General features: G+C 45.5%; 1 non-coding gene across 1 annotated transcript; it reads left to right on the top strand.

Annotated features, from left to right (window-relative positions):
* Positions 1 to 4,918: 4,918 nt before the first annotated feature.
* TRNAR-CCG (transfer RNA arginine (anticodon CCG)) lies at positions 4,919 to 4,991 on the top strand. Its single transcript has one exon. It is a non-coding gene; the product is annotated as a tRNA-Arg (tRNA).
* The last annotated feature ends 11,448 nt before the right edge of the window (positions 4,992 to 16,439 follow it).

Raw genomic sequence — 16,439 nt, forward strand, 5'->3', positions numbered from 1 at the left:
TTTCAGAAAGTGTTATTCATGGTTTGTTTTGCAGGGTTGTGGGGAGATTGGAAGAGAATGCAGGGGAAGGAAGGAGGGCTGAAAGGCACACAAAGGAAATCAGAGGTCCCTTGTGGAGAGGAACTGAAGAGAGTCTCAGGAGCTGCCTGCAGGAAACTGTCCTTCAAGGTCTCCCTGATGAGCACAGCTTCTTGATGTGCCCTGCATGTGGCAAGAGTGTCCAACTGCTCATAGACCCTGGCCCGATGTTCTGCATCAGCCCCCCACACTGGCAGGAAAGCCTCCCCCTTGCTCTCACAAAAGGTGTGGAGCACACAATAGGCTGTCACCACAAAGGGGATGTTCTGCTTGCTGAGGTCCAGGTGGGTGAGGAGACACTGGAACCTCCCCTTGAGATGGCCAAACACGCATTTCACCACCGTGTGGCACCTGTTCAGCCTAGTGTTGAAGTCCTCCTTTCTGCTTCCAAGCTGCCTGTGTAGGGGCTTCATGAATTAGAGGAGCAAGGGATAGGCCACATTACCCAGAAGAATAGGCATGTCCACCTCCCTGATTCTGATGGTGCGGTTGGGGAACAAGGTGCTTGCATGCATCTTCCAAAAGTGGCAGGAGTTCTGGAAGATGCTGCATTGTGAGCCTTTCCTTGCCATCCTATGTTGATGCTGGTGAAGTGGCCATTGTAATCCTTGAGAGCCTGCAGCACCAGGGAGTGATAGCTTTTGCAGTTGACATAGTCCACAGCCTGTGGTGGGGGCCAAGATGGGGATGTGCATGCCATCTAGGCATCCCACCTCTGCAGTTGGGGAAGCCCACGCTGGAAAACCTATCCACAGTGGCATCCACATTTGCCAGAATGACAATCATATGCAGCAGCGCCTGGATGATGGCCTGGAGGATCTGCACAACCTTGACAGTGAATTTCCCCATGCCAAACTTGTTCCCAATGGAGTGATAGCTGTCCGGTGTGATGAGCTTCCACAGGGGGACGGCAACTCGTTTCTGCAGGGGGTGGCTGGTCTCCTGTGAATGTCCTGTCACCTGAGGCTAGGGGTGAGCCACTGGCATAGGTCCTGGAAGGTGGCCTGCATCATGCAGAAGTTCTGCAGCCACTGCTGATTGTCCCATCCCTGAAGGATGATGTGGTCCCACCAGTAGGACGCAGTGTCATTCTGCCAGAAGCAGCACTCCACAATGTGCAGGGGATTGAAGGTAACATGCAGCAACAGGAGCACCAGGACCTGGGTGAAGGGGTCCATATGGTCCTCCTCATCATCCTATTGGAGCAAAATGCAGGTAGCTTGGAGGAAGTGTGCCTTGAGATGCAGCATGAAGCCCCTGAGCCCAGCAATGGTTAGCAGCTGCCTCTGGGCTCCATGCTGTGAGAGCTGTGGCATCCATAAAGGCAACCTGTGCATGAGGCTGCATGTGCCCAGTGTCCCCCATTTGTGTCCAGGAGGTGGCAGACAGTGGTGGAGTGACTTGTGGGACAGCTGTTCAGAGCAGCTTCCTTGACCGAGCAACTATGGGAAGTACCTGCCTGTTCCACTCCCCAGAGTGCTTCTGGGGCTCTGATCTGATAAAGGCTCCATTGTGTGTAGACATGTTATTTGAGAATAAGTTTTGCTTATTCCAGGACTTCCCTGTAGTGTGGAGGCATTATTTCAAAAAGGCTTATTTTGGAATAATAACTCCAGAATGAGGTATTCAAGAATAACTCTTTAATGGAGACATGACCATAATGAAGTTAGGTGAGAGAGGAGGAGATGTGCATTAAAAAAGAGTGGAAATTAGATTTTGCTTTTTCCCAAATTACCTTAGAATGACCAGAGACCCCATTGCCTCCAGAACAAAATGCAAAGTGCATTTCATTACCTTTGAAGATTATCCACAAATACCACACACTTCATAATTATTACACCGTGGTGGGAAGAGTAAGAGGAACTGAGATATTAAGAGTGGCTTTTAAAATATGTAAACTGCACAGTAGACCTCATCGTAATAATAATAGAGGACTAAGGGGGAATTGTAAAAATAACTAAAAATGTAAAAAAAAAAGCTTCCAGTTTTTATTTTAAATGTAAAAAATGTTGGTTAGGTCTAGATCTCGACAAAAAAACAAAAACAAAAAACAAACAAACCCCCCCCCAAAAAAAACCAAAAAAAATCAACCAACCAACCAATCAACCAACCAAAAAAAAAAAACTGGGGGGAAAATCTCACGAAAATTCATTAAAAAGTTTCCTGGTTTTAAGTTTTGACATTTCACCTTGCTGTAGTACTCACAAATTACAGTGCTGTGTCATATAAGCTAGCTTACATTTTCCTGGGCTCATACCAGTATTTCAAATAGATTGTGTATCTTCCTCTTGTGGTAGGGCTACACTATAACAATCCTTCAAAAGTAATTTTTCATGAAGATCTGTTCCAAAAATATTGCTTTTGAAAGACTGTGGCCACACAGAATTAGGCTATGTCTACATGAGAAGCTTTTCCTGGCAAAACCGGTCTTTTGTAAGGAAAAACTGCAGTGCATCTACATGCAAAATCCACTTTGTGAACAGTTTGTAGACAAAATCTGGCATATCTGCCAGCAGTGTTATACCTCTTCCTGTTCAGCTATAACACCTCTCTCAACAGTTCTGTCAACAAAATGACTGTGTAGATGCTCCAGGGCCCTTTGTCAACAGACAGGGCTTCTGGTTCACTGGGCAGCCTTATTTGCAGAGCTTCTGGTCAGCTGTTCTGTTGAGAGAGGGCTGGGCAATCTGGCTGCTCTCTGTCGAAAGAGTGGATTGCTTTTTTGATCTGCTTTTATGTGTAGATGCAATCTGATGACAGAAGTTTTTCTGGGAAATCCCTTCTGACAGTGTCTTCTATTGACAGAAGCTTCTGTCTGTCCACTCTCTTGACAGAACAGCCAACCGGAAGCTCGGCAAACAGAGCTGTCCAGTGAATCAGAAGCCCTCTCTGTTGTGAAAAGGGCCCCAGGAGCATCTACACACATTTTTTTAAAAAGATTCTTTTGAAAAAAGTGTTGTTCTGCATCTGGGAGAGGAAGACAGCCGCCAGAAAAAGTGATGCATTCTGCCAATTTAATAGCATAGAATCATAAAATCCCAGGGCTGGAAGGGACCTCAGGAGGTCATTGAGTCCAGTTCCCTGGTTAAAGCAGGATCAACCCTAACTTTGTTGAAAGAATGCATTTTGAGTGTAAATGTTCTGCAGGTTTTTTCAAAAAAGGCCCTGCTTTGTTGAAAGAACCTCCTAGTGTAGATGTAGCCTCAATATCCTGAGAGTTCTTTTTCCATGTTAATAACCCTTTCTTTCCAACAGAAATGTTCTTGAAGTTTTCTTGATAGAACTGATATAACAATTTATACCAGCCTTATCCCTGTAGTAGAATCTAAGCTCGGAGGAGGCTGTGAAGGCCAGGACTCTATTAGGGTTTAAAAAAGAGCTCGATAAATTTTTGCAGATTAGGTCCATAAATGGCTATTAGCCAGGGGTAAAGTATGGTGCCCTGGCCTTCAGTACAAGGGCAGGAGATGGATGGCAGGAGATAAATCACTTGATCATTGTCTTCTGTTCTCCTTCTCTGGGGCACCTGGCATTGGCCACTGTCGGCAGACGGGATACTGGGCTGGATGGACCTTTGGTCTGACCCAGTATGGCCATTCTTATGTTCTAAGCATCGTACACAATTGAAAGACAAAGGATAACTCATCCCTCTTGCTAGCTGGTGATATTTCCCAGCTGGAAAGCAGTAGGAATTATTCTTATACATAAGCATGTATCCTACCTGCTATAACCTTGAACATGATTGGAATGTCTCAGACTTCTTTGAACTTATTTGATAGATCCCCACTACAATGATAATAAATCTATCACTGAAATATTCTTTAGCTTATACATAGCTTTGAAATTACATTTGCATAACTAAAGACATGCAGAGTTTCACAAAACCATTTAAATAACTAAACTATTTTCTTTAAACTTTGTTAAGGTAGGAGGCCTGAATTGATGTGTTTCATCCTCCAGCTGCTCTGAAAATGTCTCCAATTTGAAGAAACATCTGGAGGATTGAAAGAAATGCCGTGTTTAACCTTGTCACTATTCTATCTCTTTGAGAACATACATGACAAAATTGGCAGTTTTTTCAAATTGCTGAATGTAAATGTAGGGTTTGATCATGCACGGTTAGTGCTAGTGGATATAAATTCAACATTTATTCTGTACAGGTGGCTAGCACATTGTACTCCACGGATAGCTCAGCAATTTGAGCACTGACTGGCTAAACCTAGGGTTGTGAGCTCAATTGTTGAGAGCTCGAGGGGGCCATTTAGGGATTTGGTGCAAATAGATGACAAAAAAAAATCTGTGAGGGATGGTGAAGGGTCCTGCTGTGAGTGCAGGGTCATGGACAGTGGACTCGATTACCTCTGAAGGTCCGTTTCAGTTCTATAGTAGTAGGCATCCTTCAGTCTGCGTAGATTATGGATTGCGCCCTTCGTAGTTCCATTTGGAATCATCATTTGCAGCATCGACTGTGACTGTGAAGGCCCACATGAGAGTGACAGTCCTTGCTGCATCTGTTGCATGTGTAATTGGTGTCTGGCAGGTCCTTACTGTGCTTTCTGTGGACTCGCTTCTCCTCTGCTAGCTGTCTGTGAGAGAGGTATATCTCCATATTATTCCTCACATGCTGTGCAAAGGTGCTGCTCAGCCTTTAACCACCCTAACAAATTTCTGACAAGGCCTCAGGGCAAAGGCAGAGAAACGCTTATGGAGCAGCTTTGAAGTCTAGCATGTACTTTACCTAAATATTGGGAATAACATCACTTATACGAGCTTGGAGATTGTTTACTTATATATTTTAACTTTTTAACTTATATATTTTAACTGACCCTAAAGGCTTAAAGACCCAGTGGCCTAATGGATAAGGCATCAGCCTCCGGAGCTGGGGATTGTGGGTTCAAGTCCCATCTGGGTTGATTATAGGGGTTGATCCTGCTTGAAGCCACCTTTGTGTTCATATTATAATCCAGAGGGGTTTTCATGTCAACTGCTATTTAAGATCGATATCTCGAGTACAATGATTCTCAGCTTCTCAGGCCATGGCTCAAAACAATTATACCACAACCCACAAAGGTGCAGAATCTGGCTACACATGTAGTTTGGGATTTGGACATTAGGTAAAATAGTGAGGTCTGTACGCGTTATGAGGTAGAAAGACTGGCATTTGCTGCAGGGGGGAGGGGGCAAAAGCTGATGGCAGTGGAGTGTGGAAGAGCTGGGGATCCATAAAAAGAGAAGAGAAAAATTAACTTATTTTTCAATTAATTTCATGTACAGTTGATTAGCTCCCAGCACTACAGCTTTCACAAGATGTTTATTTGGGGACAATTTATACCTTCTTTTATAACCCCCCCAAATTTCCAATTTGCGGACAATTTATACTTTCAAGTCAGTGGCACTGCTATGGGTACCCATATGGCTGACCTAGAATAATGCTTTCTCAGCTCTCGTCCTCTAGTATACCTCCTCTACATGTGCTACACTGATGACATCTTCATTTTATGGACCCAAGGGAAAGAGACCTTTAAAAAATTCCACAGGGATTTCAACAATTTCCACCCCAACCATGAACCTCAGCCTGGACCAGTCCACAAAAGAGGTCCATTTCCTGGACACTACAGTACAAATATATGATGGTCACATAAACACCACCCTGTACCAGAACCCTACTACTCGGTATTCATATCTACAAGCCTCTAGCTTCCATCCCTGACATATCATGTGAAATGGATGTCAGTCTTTAAGGTGTTACATGACTGCTTGCTTTGTTTTGGGAAGCTACAGACTAACGTCTACCCCTCTGACACTAAGACTACGTCTACACTAGGGGAAGCTTCAAAATGGTCATGTAATGGCCAAATCAGAGAATACTAATGAGGCACTGAAATCAATATTCAGCACCTCATTAGCATGCTGCTGGCCACGGCACTTCGAAAGTTCTGCATTCGCTTATGCGCGGCTTGCCTAAACGGGGGTCCTTTTCGAAAGGACCCTGCAAATGTCAAAATACCCTTATTCCTATCAGCTGACACTCTGAGACTAAGCCTACGTCAGCTGATAGGAATAAAGGGATTTCGACTGTCACAGGGTCCTTTTGAAAAGGACCCCCGTGTAGATGAGCCGCGTGCGAGCGAAATGCGTCACTTTTGAAATGCCTCAGCCAGCAGTATGCTAATAAGGTGCTGGATATTCATTTAAGTGCCTCATTAGTATTCTCCAATTTGGCCATCAGAATGGCCATTTTGAAATTTTCCCCTAGTGTAGATGTAGCCCAAATGTGTTTTCATTATTTCATGGATAATATGAGGTTTGTTTTGTTTATGTCACCTTTCTTCCCTTCCTATCTTCCTCAAGAAATTATGAAACCTTAGTGTTGTGTCTTAGGAGTTGACATGTTTTAAAAAAATTCCTGCTTTCCTAAAAGTTAGAATGCTGTTATCAGCACCATTGCTCTGACTTGTCAGAGCCGTGACTTTGGTGTACAGCAGTCGAGGAGGGCATAGCTTCATTATCTTTCAAAAGCTTGCTAAGGAAACAAGCCAGATGCCTTCTAGTTTGTGATTCTGTTTGAAAGCAAAACTTTTCCTTGAGATCAACAGATATCCTTGGAATGGGGAACAAAGCCTTTTTTCATTTTTTTTTGTATATAAAGGATTTTATATAGCGTTTCCAGCCATTTTCTGTTAAGTTACCAGTAATGAAGTCCATTATTGGTATAATTTCCACACCACTGTCTTTTTCTTTCAGTACTGATCACTGTTTTTAAAACCCTGCTGCAACTAAAACTACAAAACCCATAAATTAGCAACAACTATTCCCTTCAATCTCATTATCAGCAAATGGCTTAGAGTGCTATCAAATTAAGTGCTTCTTCCTGCTGTCTTTTATGCCCCCACAAGATCAGATAACACTCAGACTTATTTTGCTAAAGCAGCTGATGAAACCTTTTTTCCTGCTTTCCCCATGAGGCTAATAAGGGGAACAATGTGTCCCTTTATAATAACATGTTAATTTCCGTTGTGCCATTCTGTAGTGCCTTTGAACAAGCAGAGTGCCAACCACTGTAAAATGACTGAATACAGGCTTAGAGAGGTCATAATTTCCCTTCCACGACAGCATCTGTGCTTTTTCTCCATTCATTGCATATTTTCATCAGTCACAGAATCACAGGGCTGGAAGGGACCTCAGGAGGTCATCTAGTCCAGCCCCCTGCTTCAAGCAGGATCAACCCCCACTAAGTCATCCCAGCCAGGACCTTGTCCAGCTGGGACTTAAAAACCTCAAGTCCTTTTACTAGTTAAATGTAGCTGGTTCCTCTGGTGCCACAGGCAGCAATATTACCTAAGGATGGACACACATTAAAAGATTTGTAATCTCTCTGAGCCCACAGCTCCAGTTGTTCCTGCAATGAGTCTTCAGTGCAAAAAAATGAAGGGAGGAACTGAAAGTTTTCAAACCAAGAGGTTTATTTTGGTATGAATTTAACCAAGAGATTAAATTCTCTATCTCTTGAAACTGGTGAAAGGAAAATAAAAAGAAGAAGATCTCATCTTGCTCAGGAAAAAACTAACATCTGAGACAAGATAGCAGCTTTAAACATACTAACAGGTCTGCAACCGGGTGTCTGTGGAAAAGAAGTTTTGTGCTTGCTGGCTTTACTAGTATGTGTTGTTTTACTAGACATAGATAATTGGAAAGAGTTTTGCATAAGCCAGCTGGCCTGTAACTCATACCAGGATTTTAAATAATTTTAGAGAATTGTTCGTTGTGAGCTCCCACTGAAGTTAATAGACAAACTCCAAATGAATTCAGTAAAACAAAATCTGGCTACTAGTGCTTGTGTTTTTAATTGAAGTATTAACATAACTCAAAGGTTACCTCCAAACTGATGTAAACTTTTTTTCATTTTTTTCCGAGGAATATTTTTCCTAGTGATACAGGTTGAACCTGTCTAGTTCAGCACCCTCCGGACCTGACTGGTGCCGAATGAGAGAATTTGCTGGACCACAGGAGGTCAATATTTTCTAGCAGCACTAACAACACCTCCCCTACATACTGGGCTCTTTGAAGACATTTAGGGGTAACTTACAGCTAAATAACAGCACAGAACACTGAGAGCCAGGACTGGTGTAAATTGACTGTAAACAAACTTGATGGGACAATGGGAAACTTGGACACACTTGGATTAGTGGTTCTCTGGCTAACGAAAACCTTGCCAGAATATGGATGTTGCCAGATGAGAGAGTGCCAGGCTATAGAGATTCAACCTGTTCAAACCCAGTTCAAAGTTTTCAAGGATAGCTAGTGAAACTTAGCAGAGGGTCAAAATTAGCCTTACATGGGTTTTATTCTGCTTGACTTTCAAAATAAACATCACCCTTTATGGAGCAGTTAGCAAGCTGGTGGGGATGGGGGTGTGGCAAAAGAGACGGGTGATTCCTGTGCAGATACAGAGAAATGTCATGTGCAGGTGCTTGTGGATTTTTTCCCATGGTGTTAGCCTAAATGGGTTGACTTACTGAGTTCTCAGAATTTCTTATTGAAATTTACCCCAGTTCTCCAAGAGACACTCATCTGAAAACACTGTAAAAATCATCAGAAACTCATGCCTCCATTGACTTCAAGACAACCTGAAGCTCTCCATGTGTGGGATATTTTCTTCAGTCCTTATGTTAACCATGGAAATGGCTGGGGTGTGCAACTGATCTGAGAGGGAAATACTTTGTAATATTCAGAATGTTGTGTCCTGTATTGCTGACCCTATATCAGCCAAAGCTTTGCAGGTATTCATTGGCCTAATAGCAAACTAATTAAATTGCCAAATATGCTTCAGAACAAATTAGGCTGTGGCTGTTTTAGCAAGAGATTGCAGGGAATCAATGACATGGTTTTCCTACTGTCATGGTAATTGTTTTACTGCTTTTCTGGGGCTACATTTTGCCAGTTAACTGTTTGAAAAACCACCAGAAAGGGGATCGTGGGTTACATCTAGTGAATATTGTATAAATAAATAATTATTGATGTTACCTTTGCATGCTATGCAAAATGTAGGCCTTGATAAACACAAAATCCTGTAGAAAAAGAGTGTGAATGCAATGAGCTGAACACGCAGATACAGTTTGCCATACACATTTTGTTTGTCTCTGGCTGCATTAAAATTATATTGCTTGCAGTTTGTAGCCAAGAAAGCTCTCTTGGTTCCTGGAATCTTATTAACACACTCAAGATTATCTTTAAGGCAGATCATAGAATCATGGAATCTTAGAACACTAGAACTGGAAGGGACCTCAAGAGATCATTGAGTCCAGTTCCCTGCCCTCTTGACAGCACCAAACACCTCTAGATCTTCTCCATTACGTGTCTGTCTAACCTGCTCTTAAATATCTCCAGTAATGGAGATTCCACAGTCTCCCTAGGTAACTTATTGCAGTGTTTATCCACCCTGACAGTTAGGAAGTTTTTCCTAATGTCTAATCTAAACCTCCCTTGCTGCAGTTTAAGCTCTTTGCTCCTTGTCCTATCCTCAGAGGTCAAGGAGAGCTTTCTGCCTCCTCCTTGTAACCCTCCTTTAGGTACTTGAAAACCACTATCATCTCCCCTCTAAATCTTTTCATGGGACCCTACCTACTAGCTCTCTGTGTTTACCAAAATTTTCTTTCCGGAAATCCATTGTCTCTATTTTGCTATTCACACTTTCACTATTGCTTGGAAGCATGAATTCTGTGATGTCATACTCACTTTCTCCCAAGCTACCTTCCACTTTCAAATTCTCAATGAGTTCCTCTTAATTTGTTAAAATCAAATTTAGAACTGCTTTCCCCCCGTGGCTTTTTCACCTTCTGAAATAAAAAATTGTCATCCATGCAGTCCAAAAACTTTCTGGATATTCTGTGACTTGCTGTGTTAGTTTCCCAACGTCTGGATAGTTGAAGTCTCCCATCACCACCAAGTTCTGTGTTTTGGATAATTTTGTTAATTGTTTAGAGGAAGTCTCATCTGCCTCTTCTACATGGCTAGGTGGTCTGTAGTAGATCCCTATCACAACATCACCCTTGTTTTTTATTCTTTTTAACTTAATCCAGAGGCGTTCAACATGTCTGTCTCCTGCATCTATCTCCATCTCAGTCCAGATGTGCACATTTTTGATATATAAGGCAAAACCTCCTCCCAGTTTACCATGCCTATCCTTCCCGAGTAAGTTGTACCCTTCTATACCAATATTCCAACTATGCGTATTAACCCACCAACTTTCTGTGATACCAATTAAATCATAACTATGTTTGTTTATTAGGATTTCAAGTTCTTCCTGCTTATTACCCATGCTTTTTGCATTTGTATATAGGAATCTAAGATAGTGATTTGCTTTTGCCCCGCCCCCCCAGTTCTGCCTACTCCCTCTTTTTTCTCTGCTATTATAGCCCATTATTCCTACCATGTCCAACCCAACTCCCAGGTGTCCAGGTTTTTTACTTATTTGTGGGCTTTGGTCACCTGTCCCCATCAAACCTATCTTAAAGCCCTTCTCACTAGGTTAGCCAGTCTTGATCCAAATACATCCTTCCCATTCCTTGAAAGGTGAATTCCATCTCTGCTTAGCGGTCCTTCATGGAACAGTATCCTGTGCTCAAGGAAGCCAAAGCGCTCCTGGCAACACCATCCTCGCAGCCAGGTATTCACCTCCAGAATGCAACTGTCTCTGCTGGGCCCCTACCCTGGACAGGAAGGACTGAGGAGAACACCACCTGTGCTCCCAACTCCTTCACCTGTACTCCCAGAGCTGTGTAGTCACTCCTGATCTGCCCAAGGTTACACCTTGCCATATCATTCGTGCCCACGTGGATGTGTAGCATGGGGTAGAAGTCAGTAGGCCGGATAATCCTTGAAAATGCCTCTGTAACATCTTGGATACAGGCTCCTGGCAGGCATCATACCTCCCAGGATGACATGTCAGTGTGACAGATGGGTGCCTTCGTCCCCCTCAGAAGAGAGTCTTCTACCGCCACCACCCTACATTTCCTCTTTGTAGTGGTGGCAGCAGACCTCCCAGCCTTGGGGGCACAAGGCTTCTCTGATTCACCTGTAGGGGGTGACCCCTTATCTCCTGTATCTCCCATATCCAGATTGGCCTAATGGTTTTCCAGTACCACAGAAGGAGGATTGGGAGCAGGGGTAGAGCACTGCCTGCTGCCGGAAGTGACCAGCTGCCAGTGTCCCCCCACCCCCCGACCATCTCAACCTCCCCTGACGGTGTGTCAGCCCTCTTTTGTGGTGGGACAACTATCTTAACCTCAGCTGTCTCCACATGAGTACTGTCCAGGAATTGCTTGTGGAGTCTAATACTCCTAAGCCTACCTACCTCTTGCTGTAGCTCCATCACTTGCTTCCTGAGAGCTCCTATCAGACAGCCAGGAGATGGTGGTATCTGAGGACAACGTAGTATGTATTCAGTGCTCTCTATATGCAACAACAACAGCACCAAATAAAAAGCAGAATATTAGGCTACCTAAAAGTTACATGCTTTCACATTGCCCTAGAATTGTAGCAGTGTTCTACTCTCCTGCTTCTGATACTTCCCTTTTATTCCTTCCATAAAGTTTCATCCTTTGAATTTTCTGTTCTTTCTTTCTTTCTTTTCAATCACTGCTTCAGCTCCCTGTCCTCAGTCTTTGCTGAGATTGATATCTGGCTCTCCCTTTTCCTGACTTCTTAACCCGCTTCCCCTAAATAAGTAATATTAGGGAGAAATGTTTTTATGATATCATTGTACGTTGTGGGTGCTTTTACACCTACATTTGGAATTGGCCCATCTCAGAGGCAGAGTATGGGACTAGCTGGATTGTTGGTCAGATTATTATGGCAATTCCTAAATCACAGAACATCTGGGCTACGTCTACACAGCAGTGATATTTTGAAATGACACATTTATCCACATAATGTATTTCGAAATAGCACCTTGCTATTTCAAAATGGAGCTCCACACAGTTAGGATAACTTACATTTAGGGCTACCCGGAAACTGTTCAGGCAGGGCATCAGGTCAGTAGCTGCTTCCTGTGCCTGCTTCCTGAGGGCATCTGAGTCTCCTGCTCAAAGGGACACCCCTAAAGACATGCTTCTCAGGTTTTCCTGCCTGCTTGCCTGTCTCTCCGAGGTACAGCAAAGCATTGTTACCACATGCTGTAGTTGTCCTGATTCAGGGCACCACAACACTCCCCACCATGGAGTCGAAGATGCCCCTGGACAGTCTTAAGTTACTGCTGCTCTTGTTGCAAGCCATGCAGCACTTTCTGTAGGGTGCCTCCCAGGACCAGCAGGAACCCACCCCGCTGCCCTAGTCAGGTATCTGAGGGAGCAGATCCAGCAGCTACAGACTGCCTGCCATAGACCAGCTGCTGTGCCCTGTGGCATCTGGCATCTGGACACCAGTGTGGACTGGTGGGACCACATCATCCTGGAGTGCTGGCGAGACCAACAGTGGAAGGCCACCTTCCTTGAGCTCTGTGAGTGGCTTTGGGACTCCCCTTCCCTTTGGCCATAGGACACGCACATGAGGCCTGCCATTCTCCTCTGGAAGTGTGTCACCATCACCTTTCGGAAACTTGACACACTGATCCTTGGGGAACAAGTCTGGCGAGGGGAGGTTGATGGTTGGAGCCCTGTTCACGCTGGTATGGCAGTCTTGGCCCACTGGCCCAGAATGTGGGCAGGAGGAAGGGATAGGCATCCCTAGGGAATAGGGGATGGGGATAGGAGTGGTTCAAGCCCCCTCCCTGGGAAGGATCGTTCTGTCCTACCCCCACAAAGCCCAGCCAGGGGTGGGCATGATTGCAGGGGGTTGCTCCCTTTGGGTGTGGAGGAGAGGGACTGGGAGGGGGCAACTTGCAGGTGCCCTGACATGCCAGTGATTCCCATGTTGTCTGTCTCCACTGTACATGCTCAGGGCCATCAATTGCATCCTGCTGTACAGGGTCATCCGCCTGACATATGTGGGAGCCTTCACTGAGGGATTCAGCACCCTGGGCTTCCCCAGTTATGGAGGGGCTATCGACAGGACACATAACCCTATCTGTGCCCCAGACAGCCAGGCATATTGATGTACATCAACAGGAAGTGATACTTTTCGGTGGGCTTGCAGTCCATGACTCATCATCAGGGCCATTTCAAGGACATATATGTTGGGTAGTCAGGGAAAGCACAAGATGCACAGTGTGTTCCAGAAGCTGCATGCCGGCACCCTGTTCCCCGACCGTACCACCAGGGTTGGGGACATGGATGTGCCCATCTGCCTGGTGAAGGATGCAGCCTAACTCCTGCTGCTGTGACACATGAAGCCCTGCACTGGCAGCCTTGACCCCTCATGGAAGGCATTCAACACCAGGCTGGCCAGGACTCACATGGTGGTAGAGTGTGATTTGTCCTCCTGAAGGTGCCATGAGTGCAGGGTCTCGTGGGCAGGGGCAAGGTGTGGAAGGGGAGGTGGAAGGAGGGGAAGGGATGGGAGGGTGGTGGGTAAGGGGGCAAAGCCTGTAGTGGTATAGGGCAGTGTGTTCTCAATGAGGGCATGCAAGTCTTGGGCCAGAGAGCAGCCCTGCACCAGCTGTGCCTGCCAGCACTTCTGCCAGAGCCACAGGTCCTCCCGGGCCTAGCCAAGTGCTGTGTGGTACCCTGTGTGCTGCGAGGAGCTGCCTCTGGTACTCCTCCATCAGCTGTGTGTGCCAGGGAGCTGTGGAGGAATGAGGGGGACTCATCCTGATGGCTCATGGGCCGTGTCTACACGTGCACGCTACTTCGAAGTAGCGGCGCCAACTTCGAAATAGCACCCGTCACGGCTACACATGTTGGGCGCTATTTCGAAGTTGAAATCAATGTTAGGCGGCGAGACGTCGAAGTCGCTAACCCCATGAGGGGATGGGAATAGCGCCCTACTTCGAAGTTGAACGTCGAAGTAGGGCACGTGTAGACAATCCACGTCCCGCAACATCGAAATAGCGGGGTCTGCCATGGCAGCCATCAGCTGAGGGGTTGAGAGACACTCTCTCTCCAGCCCCTGCGGGGCTCTATGGTCACCATGTGCAGCAGCCCTTAGCCCAGGGCTTCTGGCTGCTGCTGCGGCAGCTGGGGATCCATGCTGCATGCCCAGGGTCTGCAACCAGTTGTCGGCTCTGTGGATCTTGTGTTGTTTAGTGCAAGTGTGTCTGGGAGGGGCCCTTTAAGGGAGCGGCTTGCTGTTGAGTCCGCCCTGTGACCCTGTCTGCAGCTGTTCCTGGCACCCTTATTTCGATGTGTGCTACTTTGGCATGTAGACGTTCCCTCGCAGCACCTATTTCGATGTGGTGCTGCCCAACGTCAAAGTTGAACATCGACGTTGCCAGCCCTGGAGGATGTGTAGACGTTATTCATCGAAATAGCCTATTTCGATGTAGTGTGCACGTGTAGACGTAGCCATGGTGAGGCACAAGAGCTCTGAGGAGCAGCAGCAGGGTGGTTCAGGCTGCGGGCCCTGCTCCAAAACACAACCCCTGTCTGCACAGTTTGTGTGTTTAGGGACCTGGGGGACGGCGGGACCTATGGGCTGTGTCTACACGTGCCCCAAACTTCGAAATGGCCATGCAAATAGCCATTTCGAAGTTTACTAATGAAGCGCTGACATGCATATTCAGCGCTTCATTAGCATACGGGCGGCAGCGGCGCTTCGAAATTGACGAGCCTTGCCGCCGCGCGGCGCGGCCAGACGGGGCTCCTTTTCGAAAGGACGCCACCTTCTTCGAAGTCCCCTTATTCCCATGAGCTCACGGGAATAAGGGGACTTCGAAGTAGGCGGGGTCCTTTCGAAAAGGAGCCCCGTCTGGATGCGCCGCGCGGCGGCAAGGCTCGTCAATTTCGAAGCGCCGCTGCCGCCCGCATGCTAATGAAGCGCTGAATATGCATGTCAGCGCTTCATTAGTAAACTTCGAAATGGCTATTTGCATGGCCATTTCGAAGTTTGGGGCACGTGTAGACGTAGCCATGGTGTTTCCCTGTGTGTGGATGGATTCGCCATTGGGGCACCCTGGGAAGGGCTGGAGACCCCTTCTTTCAAAGTAGCCCTTATTCCCCCACTTAACAGCACTTAGTTTGAAATATCTGTTTTGAAATAGGCACTCTTCCTCCGATACTTTTTATGAATTAACTTTGCTGTGTGGCTCTAGCCCCTCTGTGCAAGTCTCCATAGATTTTCCCACTAAAGGACTTTAGTTCCATGACCATACAAAGGCCAGTATCTGCTGAAGTGAGTCTGTGCTCATGAAAGCTCATACTCAAAACTTTTCTGTTAGTCTATAAGGTGCCACAGGACCCTTCGTTGCTGTTACAGATCCAGACTAACACGGCTACCCCTCCGATACATAAAAAAAGAATAGCTCAAGCTCTATCCAGCTGTCAATACAGAAGAGGCAGCTGGTACTCCAGAACCCTTCACATAGGTACAGAGTTGTCTGTGTTGAGTTCTGATTCTGCGTAAGCTGAGTCCTCCCAGAGGTTTAAAGGAGCTTTGAGTTTCTTGTCTAGGCTTGTCTTGATTGCAGAGTTAGCTCAAGTTATAATCAAATTTGCCCCTAATTTAAGTCTTGTTCACAGCACTATAGTTTTGCTGTAAAGTAGGAGAGTTTAACCAAGGCCAAGGGGTAGAGTGGATCTTGTCTAGCCCATCTAGCAGCAATAACTAGTGTGCCTTGTTCACACTGGGATGTCACAGTGAGATAACTGACAGAGGCTTATTTGTTTCACCACAGAAAAAAAATAAAACAACCTCCTCCTCCACAATCATCATTGCACCTTTTTTTGCAGTGGAGACCTAGCTTGAGACAGAGAAAACTAAGGACAGAGACACAGATGTTTTCTAGAGAAAAAACAGGAATGATTAAGCATAGGAAAAAGCCAAAGAGTTTTTGTTTGTTACATAAGTTAACTACAAAGACAAACAGCAGAAGAGTATTTTTGAGTGATTTGCCAGTATTTGTTCTGGGAGAAGGTCAGGACTCCAGCTGCTCACATGGACTTTTGACAGAAGAAAAATATCACTAAGGAGCTCGAATTTGCCTCATTACTGCAAGGTTGACAGCTAAACCATAACTAAAAAAATCAGATTACTTCCCTGGATTTCTAGATGAAAGTGTCAGAGGTGATTCCCTTTCTAAAATACGCACTTTCATCAATGTGTAGCTGATGTTACCCACTGAAGTCAGTAATTTACCACTGCATAATTGAAATAAAAATCTGGCTCTTCCGTGGGTGAAAATTACAGTAGAAATTGAGTTGAAAGTGCTTATCGGTCCATGAACAGCTGCTGAAAGGGCAGAGGGAATAGGGGGACCAAACAAGTTCAAA

The sequence above is a fragment of the Carettochelys insculpta genome, chromosome 1 (genome assembly GCF_033958435.1).
Source record: "Carettochelys insculpta isolate YL-2023 chromosome 1, ASM3395843v1, whole genome shotgun sequence".
Lineage (NCBI taxonomy): Eukaryota > Metazoa > Chordata > Testudines > Carettochelyidae > Carettochelys > Carettochelys insculpta.